This window comes from Lissotriton vulgaris, chromosome 5 (genome assembly GCF_964263255.1).
Source record: "Lissotriton vulgaris chromosome 5, aLisVul1.2, whole genome shotgun sequence".
NCBI classification, from domain to species: domain Eukaryota; kingdom Metazoa; phylum Chordata; class Amphibia; order Caudata; family Salamandridae; genus Lissotriton; species Lissotriton vulgaris.
This window is the reverse complement of record NC_141693.1, coordinates 1523114817-1523138954: the sequence shown is the minus strand read 5'-3', so window position 1 is coordinate 1523138954 and position 24138 is coordinate 1523114817.

The window sequence follows — 24138 nt, the reverse complement described above, 5'->3', positions numbered from 1 at the left end:
AAATTTACCTATTTCAACTTCAACTGGTTCAGTTAAATCTGTTTTTATTTGCTGATTAGCTACACCTACTACTTGGATTTTATTTCCAGAGAGAGGAAGGTTTTCTATTTCCACTGATCTAACAGTAGAACGGGTAGCACCTATATCCACTAGGAAAGTAATTCCTACATCGTTCACTATACCATTTACAAATGTACCAGAATGACCTACCACAAGAGTGGCTCCAAGCACACACTCTTCCATCTTTCTCAGGCACCGTCAGAAATATTCTTCAGATTCATTCCCTCCATCTTGTTTCAACCAATATTGTTGAGATACATTTGACACATTCACTCTTGGTGATCTGTTTACCTGTTCACCTCCGCTGAATCCTGTTTCTGAACTGTATCTCTGCACATTTACACAGTTTGGAAGTGGCGGTTGTGGTAACTGACTTTGCTGAATCACTACCTGTCGCTGTAGCTGTTGCTGCTCATTTATCTCATTCTGCATCTGTGGATTTAATAATGTATTTTTTTAATGAATTCTGGGCGGATTCTTACACTCACGCTTCCAGTGTCCAATTTCACCGCAATTAAAACATGGGAGTTTCTGTTTTAACTCTTCTATATTTCCCACCAATTTTGATTTATTATAATTACCCTTAAATTTCCCTTGATTCTGATCAACATTCTTATTTCCTAAAGTTGCTATTTGTTGTTCAGCCACTTTTACCTGTGCCCACATAGCTTTTTCTTTCAGCTTCTTTTGTTTAGCATCTATTTCATCACTACAGTATTTTGCTTTTCTCAAGATATCATCTACTGTGTGTGATTGCCAACCAACTAGTCCAGTTCTTACCATTTCACTAATTTCAGGTCTCAAGCCATATACAAATCTGTATATAAAATGGTTCATATCTTTTTCGCTTAAATGTTCATAACCACTGTATTGTTTAAATACCAGCAGTGATCTTTCATAAAATGAATGTACTGATTCTTTTGTCTCTTGTATTGTTCTATCTATTTTAACCCAATCTATTCTCTTCTGGGAGAAACGTACCCTCCAGCGAATCCCTCAGGACGTCTGTGAGGCTTACAAGCTGTATTTTATCTAGGTAGACCTCACACGGTGGTCGGAGTGTCTCTCTATATAGGCTAGCATAGTAGGGCCAGAATCCATCAACCTTCTCTTCATCCTCCACTATCAGGGGCCTCGGAGGGACGGCAATTTATTAAATGTATTCTCTCTTGTTTGCCTCATAAGATGCGTGCCAGGGGGTGCCTACTTTATCTCTCGTGACTTATAAATGATTTTCGAGGTGGAGCAGAGAGAGTTCGACCTTACTGGTGAAGTGCATTTGCAATTGTCCTCTGGCCATTATGAGTGCTTGGGTGGTGCGACGGAAGGGCACTGTGGCCTCTCTTTTTACAGGGCCCAGATTTCTGCCTCCAATTTCTGCACTTCTAGCCTACGGACCAGAGGGTGTCTTTATCCTGCGGTACCTGTAAGCTGTAGCTCTCATGTGCCATCGCACAGTTTTTTTTTTTTCAAAAGCTTTATTAAGAATTCAAGTCAGACACGTTACACTGTGCAGCATAGCAGCGCAAATTGACACTGTAAAGATCAAGTCGAGCATTGGAAAACAAGTGGACTACACACTGCAACAAGCAGGAATACGTTATGGTTGAACGCATAGCTTCACGACACTGGGGTCCCTCCCCTATGTGGAGACACATACACCAAAATAACAACAGAGGGGGGTGCCGACAGACAGAGGGGCCTACAAGGAGCAAGGAAGCAGTCACTGACCAGCATTGGCGGCCGCCGCGGACTCTGGGCCGGCGGGGAGCATGGGAGAGACAGTGCCACTGGGATGGGAACGGGAATGGAGATAAGTCACCAGAGGGCCCCATATATCAACAGTTCGGGACTTGGCGGGCAGTAAATCCCAGAACTCCGACAGTAGAGTCCGACACAGAGAGGCGTCCTCCAGCCAGCTCTCAGATATAGGAGCAGGTCCGTGACCTCAACACATGGCCAACCTACGCCTAGCCAGGACCAGCAGCATCGCAATCAGGTGTCGGGAAGCATCAGGACAGGATTTTATGAAACCAAGAAGGCACAGGGGAGGGTCAGGATGAACTGTATTACTAGTAATGTCAAAAATAGTGAAACACACCACCCGCCAGAATTCGGAGACCTTAGGGCATAACCACGCTAAGTGTGCGAAGTCCGCTGCAGGGGCAGCGCAACGCATACAAGTGTCCCTTGGAATGAGCCCGAGCTTGTGGAGCTGAGCTGTGCAGGGGTGCGGTATAACCTGTGCAGAAACTTAAAATGTATCAGACGGAGCCGGTAAAAGGGGACTGCTTCTACGTATGGTTACAGCAGTATAGCCAGTCAGCCTGCACAATGTCCATACCTAGATCAGCGCCCCACGCCTCCCGCGCCCTATCCGAAGAAATAAAGGTGGATGTCAGAGTAAGAGGGTATAATTTGGTAACTAATTTGTACGGGGATGTATACATGAAGTCCAGAGCCGGCATGGTGGGTGGGGGCTGAGGGAATATAGAGTGTAGCTTCCAGCAGATAGCATGCAGCTGGTAGAATAAAAGAGTGTCCAGCGGGCCCGAAGTGTCAGGGAGAGAGTAGAAAGTATTCCCTGGGTAAAGGTCCGCCACCGTCTACAAACCCAAACGTGTTGCATGCCTAGACATGCCAGAGGGCTAGAGTGGGGGGGAAATCTGTGTGGTTCACTATTGGCACAGCATTAGCAGAGAGTAGGGGAAGATTGGAGATCCAGCAAAGGCAGGACCAGGCCCAGCGCAATGTCTCAACAGTGGTGACTTCCGCCCACAGGCGAACCGCCGGCACGAACCAGGCCGTACAAAGGGGATGCTATATCCGTCTCAACAGCAACGTGAGGTTGATAATTTGCGAAAGAAATGAGAAGTGAGATGTATAGGGATGTTCAAAAACAGGTAGAGAAATTTAGGCAAAACCACAATCTTAGCAATTGCAATCTGGCCAGCCAGGGATAGCGAAAGCCGGCAACAAGATGGAATCCTAGATTCCAACCACTCAACTGCACAGCCGAAGTTAGATCTCCACAATTCGTCCACATCCCTACTCAACCAGATGCCCAAGTAGCGCGTGGGGCCAGAGGCCCACACAAATGGGAAATCCAGGGTGGAGGCATCAGTCAAGGGAAACAACACTGACTTGCTCCAGTTCACTTGAATGCCAGAGAGGCCGCCAAAACGTATGACTTCCCTGACCAGGGGGCTGAGCTTTTCCTGAGGGTGACGGACGTATAGGGTTACATCGTCCACATACATGGAGCCTAGAAGGGTGCGGGCCGAAAAATGTATTCCCCTGTGGGTGTGATGCTGCGGAACCTGGCAGCCAAGGGCTCCATTGCAATGGTGAAGAGCATGGGCGATAAAGGGCACCCCTACCGGGTAAATGTAAATGTACAGGAATTTATATAGCGCAAATCACCGAGCGGTTTCTAAGCGCTTGCTTAGGGAACCCGTCCTGGTATTCCCCTGTGAGATAACCCCGGCAGGGTATCCGCAAGGTGAAAGCCAGGCATCCCGCCGCGAGGGGCCGTTGTGCCATGATCAATACTAATTAAGTCAGAGACCTGGCCATTGAAACGGAGATGTGCCGAGGGATTGGTATAGAGGAGCTTGATCTTACGCATGAACAGCTTGCTTAAGCCCATGCGTGGTAAGAGGTAGAATTAAATGGACCACTCAAGCGTATCGAACGCCTTTGTAGCGTCCAGCAGAACAGTTACCGTCGGAAGGTTTGGATTATTTTGATGTAACACCAAGAAAATTGTGCAAAGGTTGGGCGAGGAAGTCCTACCAGGAATGAAACCAGATTGGTCCGGAAGGGCAATGAGGGGCATGAGTAACAAGAGACGGGAGGCGATCAGTTAGGCGAAAATTTGGTAATCAAAGTTAATAAGGGACAGGGGACTGTAGGAATCGCGACGGTCAGTAAGTTTGTCAGGTTTGAGTATCAAAGTTATCATTGCCTCACGGAGCGACAGCGGGAAGAGGCCAGTATCGAAGGATTCATTATACATGGCTGCCAAATGTGGTTCTAGGAGATTAGCATGTGTTTTGGGCCTTATCCCCGGGCAAGCTACTAATGGCAGCGAGTATTTCCTCCCTAGAGAACGGTTCATCTAGAAATTTCCGGTGTTAGTCCTCTAGCCAGACGCCGGTCTCTAGCCAGTCCAAGAAGTGGGACTTGATTTCCTTCAGGGAGGTGGTCCTACACGAACCATCATCCCTAAGGGCTGCTATATAGGAAGCAGCCCGTGGTGAGATTGGCGAGAGTACGACCCGGACAGTTGCCCTCACCGAAACGAAGAGCCCGACTCTCCCTACCTAAGAAGGATAGTTCGCGGTAGGCTTCTTCAGAAAATTCAGTGTGTTTTTGACATATTAATGCCAGCATCTCAGGACCAGGGTGTGCAGCCTGAGCAGCATCCAGATCTTTGATTTCCACCTCGAGTTTAGCCAGAGTAGTGCGGATGGAACGGAGGACACGGCCTATTTAGAAATACATTCACCCCAAATGACGCCCTTAAACCCCTCCCACAGTAGAGTCCAAGGATCCCGTGTTTAAATCAAAATAATTAGTTATAGCTGTTTGAATGTCCCCACAAAAGACAGTGTCCCATAGGGCGGTTGGGGAGAGATGCCAGGTAAATGCACGTTGTGGGGAGTTGGGAGGACGGAAGCGGATCTGGACCGGCGCATGATCAGAAAAGTTATGTGCCATGTGTGCTGCGTCAGTGAGCCAGGTCAAGGCATATGGGGAGGTCAGCCTAAAATCTATGCGCAACCAACAGCCTCTCGCTCTGGTAACACAGGTGCCCTCACGGGCATCAGGCCAAAGGTGGCGCCAAGCATCGTAAAGAGAGTTATCAGTTAAAATGGATGTGAGGGCCACGGCGGCACGCAGGTGTGACGTATAGGAGCCAGACCGGTCAAGGGCGGCCGATAATGTGACAATAAAATCCCCTCCCCAGATAACTGCCGCAGAGCCACAAGTAGAGATCAGGTGCCAAATATGATTGAAGAAGGCTGGATCGTCCAAGTTGAAACCATAAACTGCAGCGATCGTCATGGGCAGGGCCAATAGTGAACTGTGAAGGATAACATACCTGCCCTCAGGATAAGTAGGTGCCTGGGCAGTGTGCCAAGGGAGACCCCTGCGTATCATAATACAAACCTCCCTAGCATATGAAGAGTAGATAGCGGAGTGGGATTCCCCCTAGTAGCGCACCTGGAGTCTGGAGAGGGAGCCGGACATCAGATGTGTCTCCTTTAAGAGACATATTTCTACCCTGTGTCGCTGTAAGTGTGAGTGGATCAGTCTGGCCTTATGGTGGTCATTCAGACCACGGACGTTCCAGGTCCAGCAGACAATGTCAGTCATGAAAAGATGGTCCAGAGTGTAATGCCATGCAGCAAAGGTGGGGAGCGGCACATGCAGGCTCGGCAGTCATGAAAGGTGATCCTAAAGGCAGAGATGAGCAGCATAGGTGGGGGGCTTTGCAGACAGGTGTTAGCAGCCCATCGGGACGTCTGCTGACAGGGCAACACAGAGAGGGAACGCAGGCATCGAACTGGCAGATGTGGCACTGGGGTGCAGAACGCGCCGGCAAGAAGGGGTAGTGCCCCGTGCACCCAAACCCAGCGAGTACAAGTGAGGGGTAAAAGGGACCAGAGGAGGAATGGGATCACAGACAGTGGATAACCATTGACTTGAGGCAAGGTGATGCAGGAAGCACAGTACAGTGGCACAGACAAGACTTGAGAAAACAGTACTTAACAAAACAAACGGCGGTGAACTGAAACCACCTCCCCATGTGTGTACACAAGAGTTAAATAACATTTGACTCAGAGCAAGGAGAAGCAGTAAGCACAGTGCAGTGTCAAAATCAGTGCTAGTGAAAGCTATGCAAAACAGACAAATGGTGGAAAATTAAAGCCACATCCCTGATTGAGGAACAAAACAAACCCAAGAAAGACTCGTCCCCCCACCCCAACCCAACCCCCCAAGCGACCCATAACAGACCCCGAAAAAACCTGCCACCCCCACACCCACTCCAACCCCCCAATCAGGCTGAGAACCCCCCAATCCCACCCCTGGGACCCACAACTTGGAGGAGGGAAGACCGTAGGAAAATGGGGAATCATCCCTGTAGGGCATGGCAGGGCTCGGCGGACACCCCTGCAGTTAAGCAGGGTGGCCAAGCAACAGGAGCATGCAGATACTAGGATTAACTTTTAAAAAAGAACAGATGAAAACACAAACCACCCATGGAGACCTTCATAAATGGCAAATGTAAAGTCAGTCATTGTCACTGAGGTTCTCAGCAGCGGCCGCCTGGGAGTTTGCGGGCGAAGAGCAATGGGATTTGTTAAGTTTCCTGGCGAACGCTAGTGCCTCTTTGGGGTCCGGGAAAGTGAGAGTTTTAGCGCCCTGTTTAACACGTAGTTTGGGCAGATATGCCATTGAGTAGGGGATCTCGTGCTTCTGCCTGAACTGTAACGGTGTAGTCAGGGTAGAATGAGAGGTTGTTTCCCTGATGGCGAATGTCCCCTTTTTCTTGAGCTGCCCAGAGAATGGTGTTGCGGTCCCTGAAGTTTAAGATCCTGGCAATGATAGGACATGCCAGCAACCCGGGGGCCGGCCTGGGGCCGTGGGAACGGTGGGCCCGTTCCACAGTAAAGACGGGTGAGAGCACATCAGCGAAGAGCTCCCGGACTAGCTGTTCAACAAAGTCCTCCATGTGGGAGATTTTGGCAGATTCGGGTACCCCTGTAATGCGGAGGTTACTGCGGCGGGAACGCGCCTTTAGGTCCTCGTTCTTATCGCAAATAATGGCGAGTAACTTGTCCATTTGCAAGAGTTTTTGGCGGTCCTGGATGGTGACGTCCTCCATATCCGACACCCTGGTCTCGACATGTAGCAGTCGGGCGTCATGTGAGTCAACCCGGGCCTTCACCGTGTCCAGGTGGGCCGACAGCTGGTCCAGCTGCGTCGCTATAGTAGAGACCGTGGACTTGACTTCCAGCATAATGGCCTTCAGATCATCCTCTGAAGACTGCACCATGTCCGTTGTAGTCGGGGGTCAACGCAGTCCATCCCGGCACCCTCCTGGCGCATCTGGCGGTGTTGGTCAAACGCGATCTTTGGCTGCTTGGGGTCGGTTCTGCCTATGACCGGACATATGGGGGCCGGAGCGACCCCAAGTAGGAGCTAGGAACTGAAAGGAGAGGGGCTTTCAGGTGTGGATAATAGACAGCCAGCAAGTGGAGGCCCTGGTGGCCCGCCAGAAGAGAGAGAGATGACTGGCGGCCAGATATATCAGAAGTGGGCGATTTTCACATGCGGGCATCCCACCTCATGCACGTGAAGTTGAGCAGACTCGTCGGACCCTGTGTACGCCAGCTGGCAGAGAGCCCCAGACAACAGGTGCAGCAATGAGAGGTGGCACCAGGACCATCGTGGATACCAAGTCTGCAGGGCCAGAAGAGAGTGGGGCAGCACAGTGAAGCCCAAGACCAGATACAAGCGGTGGATCCCACCCAGCGAAAACAGCAGGGGGCAAATCTTAGGTCCGAAGCACAAAGCCCCGCACTTAGCACAAAGAGAATGCGCCTCAGACAGGCACCAAATGATGCACCCACCGGCCCCCGTGGCAGGCGAAGCAGGCCAGCAGAAGGGCAAGGCAGGAGGCGGGAGGCGCACCAGAGCAGACGTCAGTATCCTCCAGGGTAAAGCAGGAGCTGTCCGTCATCTCGGCCAGACCCAGCAGTTGGCCCCAGAAAATGGGCTGCACAGAAGCACAAGTTGCAGTACAGGCGGCTGGGCCAGCAGGAGGCGAGGCTGCAAAGTTGGGGCTCCATCCACAGGCGAACCGGGGAACATTATTTATGTAGGCCGCAGAGGAGGGACACAGGCTTCAAGCAGGAGCAGTTCTACCTGGCAAGGGAAGGCTGCGCCACAGCCGGGCACTTAAGGAAACTCCTGGCGGCCCCTGCAGGGCAAAGTGGGAGGCTGTGCAAGCTGGCAGGAGAGCATGGCAGGAGAAGGGAGACGCCGCAGGGCCTCCGCAGCAAGAACAGCAGTGACTCACCCGGGCCGAGTCAGGAGCCAACAGCCGCCGCCACAGTGAGGCCACAGGGCGCAGCAAGCTGGGGGTAGCGTGGCGGGGGATCAAAGGAGGCGCGCTGCCCACTTCACCAGGCCCGATAGCTTGGCCGGCAGAGCCCACTTAGAGTGCAGCCATCTTGCAGCCGGCCAAGCCTGCCACCACACAGTTGGGGTGCAATGTAACTAACACTTTCTTTTTCTAGAGTTTTATATAGCACAAACTTGACCCAAAGGTATCAGCTATCAGAGCGCTTTACATGGGCACCAGTTGCTTACAGAAGGACACATTTGTTTTTGTTAGGCACAGGGAGACTAAGTGATTTGCCCAGAATCACAGATTATTAAGTGCCATTCCCAAGACTCGAACACGGTTCCCCAGATTTGAGCTCGGCCGTCCTAGACGTTAGGCTACATCTTGCAATTTACTGTCCTGTACTCAGGGCACGAGTCGGGGGCACACACGGGTGGACGGGGTCCACCCACTATTTTCACGAGGTGAACGCTGTCCACCCTGCCAAGAAGTTGGGCCCCACTGAAAAATATGCTGAATTTGTCCCGGTGTAATTTGCAAACACCGGGACACATTTAGCCGCACCTGCATTTTGTTGTCTGCTTTCGACCCGCAACAACGGGCAAGATGGGAGGGGGCTTTATTAGTACAGACTCCTGCTGGGCACATATCAAAGGCCGAATCTGAGGAGTCATCAGGCCTCCTTTTGTAGGAGACATCTGGTTGGGAGCAGTCAGGAGCCTCACACCTAGATGCAAATGCAGCAGAGGGCAAACAAAGGCTCACACCTTATTAGCACTTCACGCATACTTAAGAGAGGCAGCTTTTCCCTTTGTTCAGTCCCTGTTTACAAGATATGCCATGGATAAGTGTGGCTCAGGGGTTAGAGGCAGCAGACCCAGAAGCTGAGATCGGCCCTGGACCAGGGTTCAATTCCCCGCCTCGGCGGATCTTGGGCACAAAAATTCCATGGACTCGATAATTCTCGCTCCGGTGCCTTCTCGACTCACGGGTTCACACTCTGCGACTCTGGGCAATAGCTTGCTTAATCTCCACAACGGCCCCTCGCGGCGGGATGCCTGGCTTTCACCTTGTGGATACCCTGCCGGGGTTATCTCACAGGGGAATACCAGGACGGGTTCCCTAAGCAAGCACTTAGATACCGACCTCGGTCAGTGATTTGCGCTATATAAATACATGTACATTTACATTTATGCATTCACTGTAAGAATGTAAGATGTGTTGGTCTTTCCCTGTACTTACACAAAATAAATGTATTTTACACAGTGCTTACTACCCCTGAGGAGGCGTTGAAATAATTTAAGTACCTATATTTTTTCTTTTATAGCTCTATGGGTAGAGGAAGTTTACGCTGACAAAAGGCAACACTGTTTTATATGTAGCATACAAAAGTGTGAATCGTCTGCCTAAATCAGGAGGGTTTCCCTGTATACTCGAAATATGCTCCAATGTAATCATGATAGACATGTTTAACATAAATGTGAGGGCTCAAGATCTGATCTCACTTCTTATGATGCCATTTCCTGTAATGTCATTACCGTGATGTCATGCACCGTGATGTCACGCGCAGTGAAGTCACGCGCCGCGATGTCACACACCATGATGTCAAGTGCTATGATGCCACTTGCATTCTGATTAACTAGGTTTTTCCCCCACTTCTTTTTTTAGGTCTCGTCTATTCCAACCCGTAGGGATGGTAGGCGAGTTTTATAGTAAGCGTTTTGAAAAGTCTACCCACTGCGGCTCGCGTACAGTTCATGTGAGCCAGGCTCATGCACAGGAATTTGCTCCTCCTACCCCTCCCACAAAGCAAGATAAGAACATCAAAGCGACCGTGGCCGCTCTGATTCCAATTGCCACCACTTCATGCACTCCGCAGGTCATAAACAGGACCTTCTGCTTGTGAATTGGAATGCTGGCATGGTAGCCCAGGCCCCCTCCAAGCACTGCCTTTCCACTACTTCGTGCGGTCAGTGTTTTACATAGTGTGACTTTGTTCCGTTTCCCCGAGTAGCAGTTTCTGTATTCAGACCGATTCACGGATGTCATGGCTTTTTTAAACCTTTAATCAAGGTGACTGCGCGCCTTTCTTTCTTTCCTTTCACATGGTGCAGCATTCCCACAAGCCGAAAGGTAAAATGTATGACTTCTCATCCACATATCCAACTTCCTGATTCACGGATGTCATGGCTTTTTTAAACCTTTAATCAAGGCGACTGCGTGCCTTTCTTTCTTTCCTTTCGGACAGCACAGTATTCCTACAAGCCGAAAGGTAAAATGTCTGCCTTCTCATCCACATTTCCAACTTCCGGTACGTTAATTAGCATTATCAGAGTTAATATGCGTCCCAGGATTAAAGCCCTTAACAAGCGCAGTAACCCATGCTTCATCCTGAAGCATGAGGGTGACGCGCACAGTCTAATGCCTCTCTGCCCGGGACAAATATGAGTGTCAACCCTATCCCTGTGAATCAACCAAGCACAACAACCGGGAGCTGCTCGCCTTACTTTCTACGTTGTGCGGTCAGTGTTTAAACGTTTACCTTCTGTGCCTTTGCTCCGTTTTCCCAAGTAGCACCTTTAGTTTGTGCACGACATGCATCACTCCTTGCTAATCAAGGTACATGCTGCACTTCATGCTACACATTCAGACACACTCACAGCCTCCATAGTTTATGTTTAATCAATGCAATCGCAAGCCTTTTTTTTTTTTCACGGTTCTATGACATTTATTTTTGCTCCACCAAGGAAAGATACATGCAAAGAATAAACACACATTACGAAGTGGGTTTAAATAACACATCCACGAAGGGTGGTCTTTTTTTGCACACAAGACCCACTACAAAACGCTGTTTAATTTCCATGTGAAACGTAATGGACGGGTTCACAGGCAGTTGTGATAAAGCTGCTTTTAAACTCCTCTAATACTGACCAGGACTTTCATCACACATTCTGTAATCAAACATTTAAAATGCATTTGGAGTCTTTTAATGGTACAACATTCATCCTACTCTTCTGTACGGGAAGCAAACAATGTCTTGTACGCATCCATTCTAAACAAAGTCAAAATACAAATCTCAATACCCTCCCTTCCAAGAAAAACAGCAAAAGGAAACTTGCATCTGTATTTTTCTACCGGCCCTCCTGTTGTTTAAACCCCTCCACTAACCTGTTTTGCTATTAACATTTTGTTTTTAAAAAAAAGCATTTTTGTGCTACTTTATTGATGCCGCGCGCGCACCACTTGCCTCCTTATATGTTTTTTTTCAAAACTTGTTCATATCTAGAAAGCACTTTATGAGGGTGCATTTGTTTTATCTCTCTCCCTTGAACGCTTCTCTGCCCAACACCGTGTTGCTCCATCATACCCTGGGGTCTACGGAAACCCCACCTACTGCCCTCTATCTCACCCCGGTGGTTCTCTGATACCCTCACAGTCCCGATCTCCATACTCCACCGTTCCATCCGTTTTTTTCTACCGGCCCTCCTGTTGTTTAAACCCCTCCCCTAACCTGTTTCGCAATTAACATTTGGTTTTTAAAAAAAACATTTTGAGCTACTTTAGATGTACAGTCAAGTACACAGCCATGTTTTGCACATATATATTTTTAAATATATTAAAATAAATATTCAGTCTTTCTTTGTAGTGCTGTTTAAGCGGGGCGGACATACGCGGAGATGCAGCTAAATTGGCTCTGCCTCCTGGCTCGAGTTAGTCACTTTTAGCATCCAACAGTTTGATTTGTCTGACTATCTGAAAACAGATTTCTTCCAGCAGAAACTCTCAACAGCAGACTTGTATTTTCATATCCCGCTGGAAGAAGTCTATTTCTTGTTTTTAATTTGAGATTACTTTGGGTGTTCCTCTTCTCTCAACGCTACCCCTATTTTAACAACCCCCCCACACACACATTTCTTCCTACGTTCCTCCTCTTCTCAGCTCTCTCGCCCCCTGCCTCTCCCCTCTTTCACTGTGTGCTCTGTGTCTCGACTGTCTTCCCCCACCCATGCCCAGCCTCTTTCATCATCCCCTCCCACACCGCCTCCCCTCTGCCCATTCATCCATTACCAGCAGCCGGTACAAGAGAAGCTACTGTCTCCGGAGCTTGGCCGGGAGGGGTGCTGCTGTGCCTGGACCTCCCAGAGCAGCCACTGCACCCCCTCACCAGTGACTAACCCGCCCTCCCCCCACCCGCCTCCTGCCTGGGTTATTGGGGGAGAGCCTTCATCCACCGCCTTTGTGCGCTGCGGGGATGCCGCTCCGTTTCTCAACTCTCCTGCAGCTTGCTACCTGAAGACTCCAGGGGGTCCGGAGACATCTTCAGCGCCACCCCCTCCCCCACCGGCACCATCCATCATCTTAGCTAGAAAGAGGCAAGAAACCACAGCCCTGCTGCACTTTCCACAACTTCCAGGTCAAAAACGGATCTTGTAGCAGGCGATCACCTACTTTAAAACAATTTATAGAGCGCCTACAAAACGGTATCTTAAGGCGCAGAGAGCGGACGTTAACATTAAAGCACGTTGGTGCTTCGTGGGCAGCCGCAGAATGGCAAATTGGGCCTGATTCCAATCTGCGGTTGCATCAGCACTTCCGCACTTCATTCTTCAAAGCCACACCATTTTGAAAGGTTTTTCAAAAAACTATTCTTTTGTGAGACCCCCGCCACACACACACACACAACCACTGTTGTTTGTGGATGATGTCACTGGGGTCCCATCCCCCAAAACACTTACTTCCGGCTAGGGGCCTGACAGAACACATGCAAGTAGAGTTCATTTATGTTCCCCCTTATTTAACATATCTTTTAGTGCTGAGTAGAGATACATCAGCCCAATGCTGCTGTTACTCAAGGGTCACTTGTAAAGGACAGGAGGGCGGCTTGGGGCCCCAGGCCGTTCTCTAAGTATCACTGAAGGTCAGGGCAGGACTGGGAAAACAAACACAGCGTTTGCTATAACCGTTTTGCAATGCAATAGGTCTCACAGTTACAAGAGTTTGAGCTATTGGCATTATAAATGACAATGCCTTTTATTTATGTGTTGATTTTTTAAAAATAAATAAAAGGCATTGCCATTTACAATGCCAATAGCTCAAACTCTTGCAAATTCGAGACCTATAGCATAACATAACAAAACAAAGCATAGCATAAAAAATATATCATAACAAAACATAGCAAAACACAACAAAACATAGGATAACATAACAAAACACAACAAAACATAGCATACATAACAAAACATAGTAAGCCTAGCAAAACATAGAATAGCATAACAAAACACAACAAAACAAAGCATAGCATAACAAAGCATTGCATAGCAAAACACAACAAAACATAGCATAGCATAGCAAAACAAAACACAACAAAACATAGAATAGCATAACAAAACAAAGCATAGGATAGCAAAACTAAACATAGCATAACAAAATAAAGCATAGGATAGCAAAACAAAACATAGCATAGCATAACAAAACATAGCATAACATAACAAAACATAGCAAAACAAAACACAACAACACATAGCATAACAAAACATAGCAAAACACAACAAAACATAGAATAGCTTAACAAAACACAACAAAACATAGCATAGCAAAACAAAACATATAATAGCATAGCAAAATATAGCATAGCATACCAAACAAAACAAAACATAGCATAGCATAACAGAGGATAGCATAGCATAACAAAGCATAGCATAGCAAAACATAGCATAGCATAACAAAACATAGCATAGCATAACAAAACACAGCAGAGCATAGCAGAATAAATCAAAGCATAGGATAGCAAAACAGCATACCATAACAAAACAAAACATAGGATAGCAAAACAAAACATAGTATTGCATACAGCATCACCACAGCATCACCCAGGGGCATCACGTAAATGTAGTGTATTTTGTAAAATGTAAATGTAGTGTATTTTGTAAAGCGCAGAGCTGCCCCAACGGGTCGTCCCGGCGCTGTATAACGCTGTGGAACCCTTCCTGGCTCTCCCTGTGAGATGCCCCTCCTGGGCACCCCCAAGGTGAAGCCAGGCATCCCAGTGCTGTAGGGGCCGTTGTGGAGATTAAGCAAGCTATTGCCCAGAGTTGCAGCATGGGACCCATGATTAGAATAGGCACCGAGGCAAGAATTATCGAGGCCGCAGACATTGAGCCCAAGACCCTGCCGCGTCAGGACTTGAACCCTGGTCCCGGGCCTAATCTCTGCTTCAGAGTCTGCCGCTCTAACCAGTGAGCCACACTTCTCCACACTTCAACATCACTATGCGCTACCACAGCATCACTTGTTCGCCATCACAACATCAAGCAGCGCCACCACAGCATCAATCTGTGCAACCATTCAACAACAACTTGTTTAAATATGTTCTCTCAATGTTTCAAGCGTTATTACAAATGTAACAAAAAGATGTTCATATTTCACTTCTATTCTTGGATTTTCGTCACAATAAAATACACTGAACATAATCTTCACAAAAGTTATTTACAAAAGTTTAAGCTATTGCCATTATAAATTACAATAACTTTTATTTAAGTATTACTTATTAAAAAAAATAAAAGCCATTGTTATTTGTAATATCAATACATGTGAGTCACGTAAATACAACACATATTGCATTACAAATGCTATAGGTGTCACATTTGCGAAAGTTGTAACTATTGTCATTGTAAATGACAAAGCTATTAATTTTGATATTTTCAAAAACAAAACATAAATAAAAAAATTGTCATTTACAATACCAATAGCTCAAACTTTCCTAATGCGAGACCTATTGCAATGCAAATGCTTGTTTAGGACTTGTGCCTGCCTGTACTACACCGGAGAGTGATCAGTTATCCCTCCTCTTTGTGACAGGCTGACACTTCTGAAAACAGAAAGCCCTGTAGAAAGAAGTAACCAGTATGTGATGACCTACCATGGGGCAGGACAGGAGAGTGCATTTCTGCTCTGTCGGGTGAAGTAGTAGCCAGACACCCAGCCGGCTATGGTCTTCCAACAGGTCATGCAGTTGCAATCTCTCATTGATATTATGTACGTCTGGGTGGACCGATTTTTCAAGGCCAGATTGCAATCCCTGCCCACCACCCCTAGTCTAAAGCCAAATTTATGAACAGTCTAGAAAAAAAAACTGACGTTTTTGACTGTTTGGTGCCTATAGTGAAATTCGTGTCGGGTTTCTTTAGCTTCACAAAGACTTATCACCCTTCCTAGTATATCCACATCTTAGGGTAGTGTGGGAGCAAGGGCTTCCATATGAGAATGACTACACCGTATTTCTTTGAGTAGCTGCTGGTGCAGTAGGCACACCTTGAAAGGAAACCATGTAGCTACGGGATCCCAGACAGTTTCTTTTCAGTTTCAGGGACTCAGTGATCGATCGCTGTGTCTCTTATAGGATATGTTTGCATGATTCATGTTCAGAAAGTGCAAGACTGTCTTTGACTTAATGCAATGCATGTTTCTGTTACTGTTCCACAAAATTATATTTAATGTTTTGGGTATGGGTGCAGATAGCGTCGTAAAGTGAGCCATAGGTGGAGAAGACTGAAAGGTGATGATACAAGATATTGCAGTTGGAGTGGGTGCCCAAAGAGGTAAGGCAATTCAGAGAGAAGAGGGATATTGGCCAAACATGTATGATCCCAACAAAGAGAGATGTTTAGGGTCATAAATGAGGAGGGGCAATACTCTGAAAGCAGAACGGAGGAGCAGGGAGCACTAGGTTTGTGATTATGACAGGACCACAGGAAAATGGGGAAAACAATGGCTACAACAGGAGAGGCCAAACATGCCAAGGGGGAGGGGGTGAACCTTTGGAACCTTGAACTGTGGGACCTGAAGCCTAACATTATACGGGTCATCTTCCCTGAATGCCTCTATCATGTACAGATGGACAATCAAATGGTTGGGGAGTCCTACAACAATATTGTCAAATAATCAGGCAAGGGGGAGTGAGACATACCATAAGACATACCATAAGAGGCAGCAGGTCAGTATGTGGAAGCAAAGTAGCCAATGTGCATTGGGTCACAGCAGCAGCGCTGGCGGTCCATCTGCGAATCAAACTTACAGTCAATGGGATGTGCTGGGGGAAGAGAGGGGTGTCAGCTGATTCCACCATCTGTCCTGAAGGAGTGTGCCCATCACAGCCCGCAGTGAGTGACTCACTTCAAGAGGGGGGAAGGACTAAATCTGCCCCATGTAATACCAGGTTAGGAACTTCCTCATCCAACAGCCTGCTATGGTCGCAAAGAGTTGAGATCAGGGAACAAAGCAGGAGAAAATGTTGTAATAACTGGACACCTGTAGAGAGGTACAGGAAAGCTGATGTCCACACTATACATCAGGCCTCTTGGACACTTTTCAAGGGAGATATGGACTTGCCTCTGTCCCTAGTCAGTGATTCTATCTGATGTAAGCCAGCACTGTAGGAAGCGCAGCATGAGGTGCTAGCATCGGCATCCTGGGTTAGTAGATGCTTCTGAGGTCTCAGGCATGCACCATTTGACCTCTCAAGGCATGACGTCTCAGGAGCTGAGTTGGTTGTCTATGCAATTGTCATCTAACAAATCCAGGAAGTCCTCCAGAGCATCTAATTTAGCTTATTTAGTTGTTTTCCCATCAATGGTAACCTTCATAGTTGCGGGATCCAACAGGCCATATTTGATATCAAACACTTCGCCCTGGGAATTTCATCCATTTGACATAAGTCTGTGAAAGAAATCAGCAAAAATCTGAATTCAGTGCCCTTTTAGTGTTAATGGGCCACCCTTCTGCATGGCAGCTTGGAGAATGAGTCTGGTGTGCTGGTACCTCAAGAAAAGAAAATTATTGGACGAGGCTGGTCATCGCCTCTTGGTTTTGTCCGACATATTGAATGAGCCTCTCATATTCCATGGGTTTGACAAAGCTGAGACTAAGCAAATGTGAGTACATATCCTTCAGGATGTGTACCATGTCATCCTTTTCAAATTGCTGCGGGACCCATAGTTGCAATTACGTCCTGAGCGATCTTCCATGTCTGTGACCTTGCACTAGAGGACTATATGCCCTGTCGCTATTTGTATAGCGGGTACTATCATGTCTCCAGATCATTCAGTCTGTTGTTGAGTCGAGGTGCTATTGAAAGGGTGTTAGGTCACTGTGCATGAACTTCACTTCAATACACATATTTGATATCTTGGAGTTCATCTTGGTCATCGTGGAAATATTCTTTGTGATCTTTCCCTCAATTGCGTGTAACACCACTTGCAATATCATTTTTAATTTCCTTGTCCTCCGGAAAGTGCCTCAGAGCAACTGGGAAACTTGGTGTGGTGTGAGTTTCATTTTAATCAGTTGGGCTTTGGGAAGAACTTAAGTACGGAGACAGCCTTACTAGAGGTGCCAAGGAAATCAAAGGCATGCTGTATGTCAAGGGCAACGGGGTGCTGATCTTGGTAGATCTGTCTGCCGCCTTTGACACAGTCCCCAATTCTTTTCTGCTAGACTGTTTCTCGAGGATCGAAGTGAAGAGTATAGGCCTTAGTTGGATGACCTCCTTTTTAGACAAAAGAGAACAGGAGTTCTGACTGCCTCCATTTGCCTCTAGTAACAGTGCAATCTAAGTCGGGCCTACGTTTTTTACTGTCTGTCTCACCCCGCTCGCTTCAATTGCTGAGTCATTTGGTGCTCAGATCATATCATATGCAGACAGTACACAGATTCTCTTCTCTGTCCTTCAAAGACAGAGAGGATCTGGCTTTTGACTGCATAAAATCATGCCTTACTGCAGTGTTTGCCTGGTTACATCAGAAACAATTGATGTGTAACACCAACAAAACCAAACTTCTCTTTTTTGGACTACTGCACACACCAGTTGGTCAGCATGCTGGCCAGATGGCTCTGTTCCACCTGAATCTTGCATGGACACAGCTAGGAACTTGAGAGTTAAGTTTGACAGGGGCCTGTCCTTCCAACCCCAGATCAGTGCGATGACTGGCATGTGTTTTGGTATTTTAAGGGCTCTGAAAATGTTTCAGTTTTTTCTGTTCATCTCAGCCAGGAAAACAGTAATCAAGGCTTTGATAACATCTTGCCTGGATTATGCTAATGCCTTGTTATTGCAAAGTCATCCTGTGCTCTAGGCACCCCCAACTTTTTGCTGACTGATACTGGTGGTAACTGACTCTGAATGACCCTGGGCTCTGCCTAACCAGGCCCAGGACCAGTGCAATGCTGAAAGAGACACATTAGAATACAGTTAAAACACCTACATACACTAGGGTACACAATGGTATGGTGGGGTACCCATTTGGTTGGCATGACCTACCCTATAAACCCCTAGTATATAATAGGACAGGGGGATTGAAACTACCTAGAAGTCCCTAGTACCCTAGGGCATGGCAGTTTAGATGCCAGCAGCTCTTTTTGCACTTGCATATGTGCACTGCTGAAGCATGAGGCCAGTTTAAAAGAAGCCCTGGGTGCCAGGACTGCTTTTAAAAAGTAAATTGGATCCAAACTCGTCTTTGAGGCACTTAAAAATGGACAAACAACAATGTTTGGGCATATTAGGAACCCCCAGGGTCTCCCCTGGGTTTCCTAGGGATGGGGGTCAGATATTTATAAGGTACACCCTTATAAAATTAGTTTTATATGCCCTGGGTTAAGTGAAATTTCACATTTCACTCCCCACATTGTGATAAAGTGCTGCCCAAATTCGACTTTGATGCTAGGAGCACTGTGGAGGGAGGATCTACAATATTTCTACAGATACAGAACCCCTAAAGTCTCCCCTAGTTGTCCCATGGGGTGTGGGTCCTGTAGATATAAGCAACATAATTACAAAATATGTTTTTGTAAGTCCTGGTGCTGGAAAAATGGCCCAAGTCATTTATCCCATTGCAAATCCCCTGCTACACAGGGTAACCTGGTAGGAAGTTATTGATTAATAACTCTTGATAGGAGAGGGCTAGAAGTACCATTCAAAGACTTCCCAGAATGGTATTAATAAATTCAACAATATGATATTGTCGAATTTCTCCTAAAGTTTACATACAGGAAGGTATTAGACTTTCTTCCTTCTAAGTCCAGATTCAGCCTTCCAGTGGCATGCCCTGATTGTCCAAAGTTAAGTGGATTAGCCAGGCTGCCTTGAAGAACTGATAAAGAGCCCCTGGGCTTTGCTTTTCCATAGGAATGCTTGGCCAGGGGGAGGAGTCGTAAGCTATGTCCTTCAAAGAGGAGAGCAGAGAACAGTGTAATTTGCAACTCTGAACTTTCGACCTTAGGCAGATGGTAGGATTAAGGAAGGTATGAGCAGATGCAGGGGGGGGGGTCTAAGTCTTTTAGCCATCCTAGGGGTGTGTTTAGCCAGCTCTTACCTCCTTGCTGGAAAATCAACCATTATGAATTTGGAAGATTTGGTTCACTCTGGGACAAAATAATGCCACACTCTACAGGATGTGGTCATATCTTTGAGGAGTTTCCCTGCTCGCATTGGTCAGGAGTGACCTCCGGCCTGGTCCAGAGAGCTTAGAATAAGTATCTGAGAGGGGCAGAGCCCTCCAGATCTGCTGCTTGAAACGTACTAAAGCAAGACAATGCCAAGCTGAGAAGATTGCTGTGCAACGATTTTTAAGGCCTAACCTCTGAAAACTGCACTATATGAAACTACAGCCCTGTGGATTATTTTGCTGAAAAAGAACTAAAGAATGGACTTTCTGAAAGCTACAGGTTAAAAGAGCTCATCTGGAACATCACCACCTAAATCCGTACCTTGGAGAACCACCAGTGGATTTGTAAGAGTTTTGTACTAGTGGATTGGGGGAACTGAAGTCGTCAACTTTCTAGGAACATCTTGGAGCTTCCAGACCCTTGGAGTGAGTTTAAGACACTTTGGGACCCCTTGAGAAACTTCAGAAAGAAGTTCAAGAAATTTGGAGAACTTTATGGAGCTTTTTTCCACAGTTGCTCCAGAGGGACCGACTTAACCTGGCCAGCCAAGCTGCCTGCCTTCCCCCGCGAGCCGGTCAAGCCATTCAGGTTCGTCCCGCTAAAAGCTCCATTGGGTCAACTTAGAGAGTTTGACTGGGACTAGAAGAAATCTGAAGCTGGCGACCCCTCACCGGATCCAGCTACATGAAGAGCATTGAGAGACTCAGTGAGAAAAAGCTCCAGAAAAGTTTCTAAGTCCGTTCGTAGAAAAGGTGAGCGGGAGCAACCGTGAACGCCAAGCCGCCTACCTTTCATCGCGTGCCGGCCTGGATTCCTGGGTTGCCCCGCTGAAGCGACAAATAAAAAGTTTCTCAGTCAGCTCCAGGAAAGTTGACCGGGAGTTCGTCGAAAGGCAATCCGGCGAACCCTCACCGGATAGGGACTGGCTGGGAGCTTCGATGGACCTCGGGGAGAAAAGCTCCAGAAAAGTTCGTAAGTGTGAAGGTAAAAACTGAGACCTGGACCTGCCGCGAGCTGTAGGCGCTCGGGACTCCATCGCGGTTGGGCTGAAACTTTGACTTTGACTCGGTCTATCGCATTCAGGCATCCGAATATGGTGTTATAATCTTCTAAGTGCTATATTTTGCTAAATTTTTTTAAATTCATATCTCCGGTTCCCTAGATTAGATTTTTGTTGTTTTGGTGTCATTTTGATGATACAAATATTTCCTATTTTTATAAATTGGTATTGGATTTTTATTATATGTTGTGTCTTAATTATTTACTGAATTTGTGTTTTTAAAAGCTTTACATACCTGTCTTTGAAGTAAAGCCTACCTGCTCGCTGCCAAGCTACCAAGGGTTGAGCATAAGAATAATTTTCTAAAACCTATGCTGAGTCCTACCATGTGTTAATGGCCTTATTGCCAGTGGCAAGCCTACATTTGCCCCTACCAATAACCCACTTTCCAACACTTGTATCTTGGCCTTCCAGGAATATGTAATCCATAGACTCCCAGGAAGTAAGGGAATCTTGTTCAAAACCTTGGTGCTGGTTTATCAAGCTCTCCACAATATAGGTCCACGCTAACTGGCTTCTCGAATTCTTTTTTACAGTCCAGCGAGGAGCCTCCGGTCCCTACATTTGACGTTGGCTACAGTCCCCAGAGTGAGATTGTCAAGGATTGGCGGGCGGTCCCTTTCCTTTCTGGGGCTGTCTGTATGGAATTCTCTTCCGGTGCACCCGAGGCAGGAAATCTAAGAACCTGCTTTCAGAAGGGCTTAAAAACTTGGCTATTCACTTTGTAACTCGGCATGTTGCTGCTCTTAGGAGCTTCTTTGCACTTTGTAAATCCGTTTTCATCATCATCATGACATTGGATACATCCAGTGTTGTAATTGTGATCGTCCCCACATGTGAACGGTACAAAGGGATCCGGGAGTGGAAGAGTAGAGGAACAGCTGCCCACTCTGCAGAACCTCAGGCAGCTACAACACAGAATAACTCAATGTGACACTCCTGTGCAAGTTCTAAAAATGTCCAATAAACTGCAGGAATCATCAGTGTTTAGGGTCAGGTCCCCCACTGGTTAGAATTATTACGTTCAGAAATACAGGAGGTGCTATTTCTAAGGCAGGCCACCATGGTCCCTGTGTGGAGCAGAGTATGAACAGTAGCAATGAGCCCAGTAGAAGCAGTATAGGTCAAAAAGGAAGTCTATGTACTGTTGACCCAGTAAACTTACAACGATGGGAGGGGTGCTCATATGATTGGGTCTATGCCGAGGATCCCTTGTCTAGAAAGGAGATCAACGTCTTTAAGACGTTCCTGTAGCACATCATCGGTGCATCACTTGAGGAACTATGTAGCGGGGAAGCCTAAGAGTATGTATAGTGTTTCAAAGCCGGAGTTTGCTCCAATATTGAAGTAGGCATGGAACTCTCCCAGCGGCCAACTGACATCTCCACCATGAATGGTGGCATGGACTCTGACCATGTTGTCAGTGTGTGCGTCTCGAGTCATCCTTTCTTCTTCCAGGGCAACCTTCAAAATTCACAGATGAGGGTGCACATTTTGGGTCCTTTTGCCTATGTACTGGCCAGGGAGGTACACCAGTTATTGGGAAGTGGCTTGTCCTTTTTGGACAATGATGTGACCAGGTTGCAAGCTGTTTTGTCGATGTGTCAGTTTTGCAGAGCCAAGGGCAGTGGCACAATGCATGTTTTGAACCTTCCACGTCACCACTGTTAGATCTCTCACCTTCAGGCAGGTATGGCAGAGAGTCACCAAATTTACTTATCAGGCAAACAAGCAAAGACACTGCTCAAGAACTGGATTTATTAAGATTTGACAGTTGCAGTATGTATCAGTCACAATTCTGCACTGGAATACCTGTCATGCAGATTGATATAAGGCCTGCAAGTGTCAGGCAAGGTCAGATTGGTAAGGCAGGCACTCGGGCAATGGCCAGTATCTGAGTTACAGCTATTGCCCGCTTTTCTCAGCAGCTTGGAGGCTAATTTGGGCTGTGTCTGTGCTGTTCAGAAGGCGCAGCGGCCCAACATGTTTTCTTAACTTCACTGAGACAGTAAAAATGCAAATGTTGCCAGGACTCTTTGTGCACAGATTAGTTTACAGTGGTGAACCACACCTGTAGATATGTGACAGCACTTCTGCTCAGGCCCCCCACCCCTGCTCTATATGCATACATTAATGAACGGACCAGAAAATGACATCTCTGCCCTGTTAGTAAAAGGAAGGTAATAGAAGCTCGTCTGCCTTTGGAATGGCCACTCAGTCCCCCACTGGGCCGCTGGCAGCACCTGAACTGTAGACACAGCCCAATTCAGCCACCACGTTGGTCAAAAGAGTGGCCCACTGGTGTAACTGAGATACCGGCCCCTCACCCATTGACCCAGTGGCCCCGCTTTTCTAATCTGACCATGTTAAGAAAGTATTGTAGAGTTAGGCCCCACGTGCTCGCTAGTGGGGCAAATAGGAGGCAAAACAAAGGTGTGGTGCATTAGCTTCACAGTTACATCCCCTTGACGTTGATTCCGGCATTAGGATGCGAGCCTGTGGATGAGTGTTTTTGTCCATGTGGTACATGTTATGTGAAAGGCATTTATTGAGCGCACATACACCATATGGTTTCATGGTGCTAAGGTCCAGATAGTGCTGCCGTAAAGTGGTTCATTTGTATGCCTGGTAAAAAAGTCAGGTCATTAGGAGCTTCCTGAATTGAGGATACAAAGTCGTTGATCTAATGCCCAGAGGAAGAGAATTCCAGAATTTTGGGGCCTGGACCGCGAATCTTAGACCCCCCCCCCAGTTTCTTACGTTTGAAAGATGGAATAACTAAGAGCTTGAGGTGGGAAGACCTAAGATTCTGAGTAGGGGAGTATCTCTGTACCCGAGAAGAAACAAACACTGGGCATTTGCCAGGGAGCGCTTTAAAGATGATGCAGCCCAACTTGAATGCACTGCGTTCAGCATCTGGGAGTCAGAGTGACTTTTTCATAATTGAGGTGGCATGGTGCCATCTTGGCTGGTGATAAATTAATCTAGTGGCCTGATTTTGCACCAGTTGCAGTCTTTTGGATTGATACACCAAAGTAGATTGAATTGAAGTGTGGCTCAGGGGTTAGAGGCGGCAGACCTGGAAGCTGAGATCGGCCCTGGACCAGGGTTCGATTCCCCGCCTCGGTGGGTCTTGGGCTAAAAATTCCACAGACTCGATAATTCTTGCTCCGGTGCCTTCTCGACTCACGGGTTCACACTCTGCGACTCTGGGCAATAGCTTGCTTAATTTCCACAACGGCCCCTCGCGGTGGGATGCCTGGCTTTCACCTTGTGGATACCCTGCCGGGGTTATCTTACAGGGGAATACCAGGACGGGTTCCCTAAGCAAGCGCCGGGACACCCACTGCGGGTAGCTGTGCGCTATATAAGCACAAATACATTTACATTTATTTGGCATAGTCAATATGAGAAATGACTAAGGCCAGTACTACTT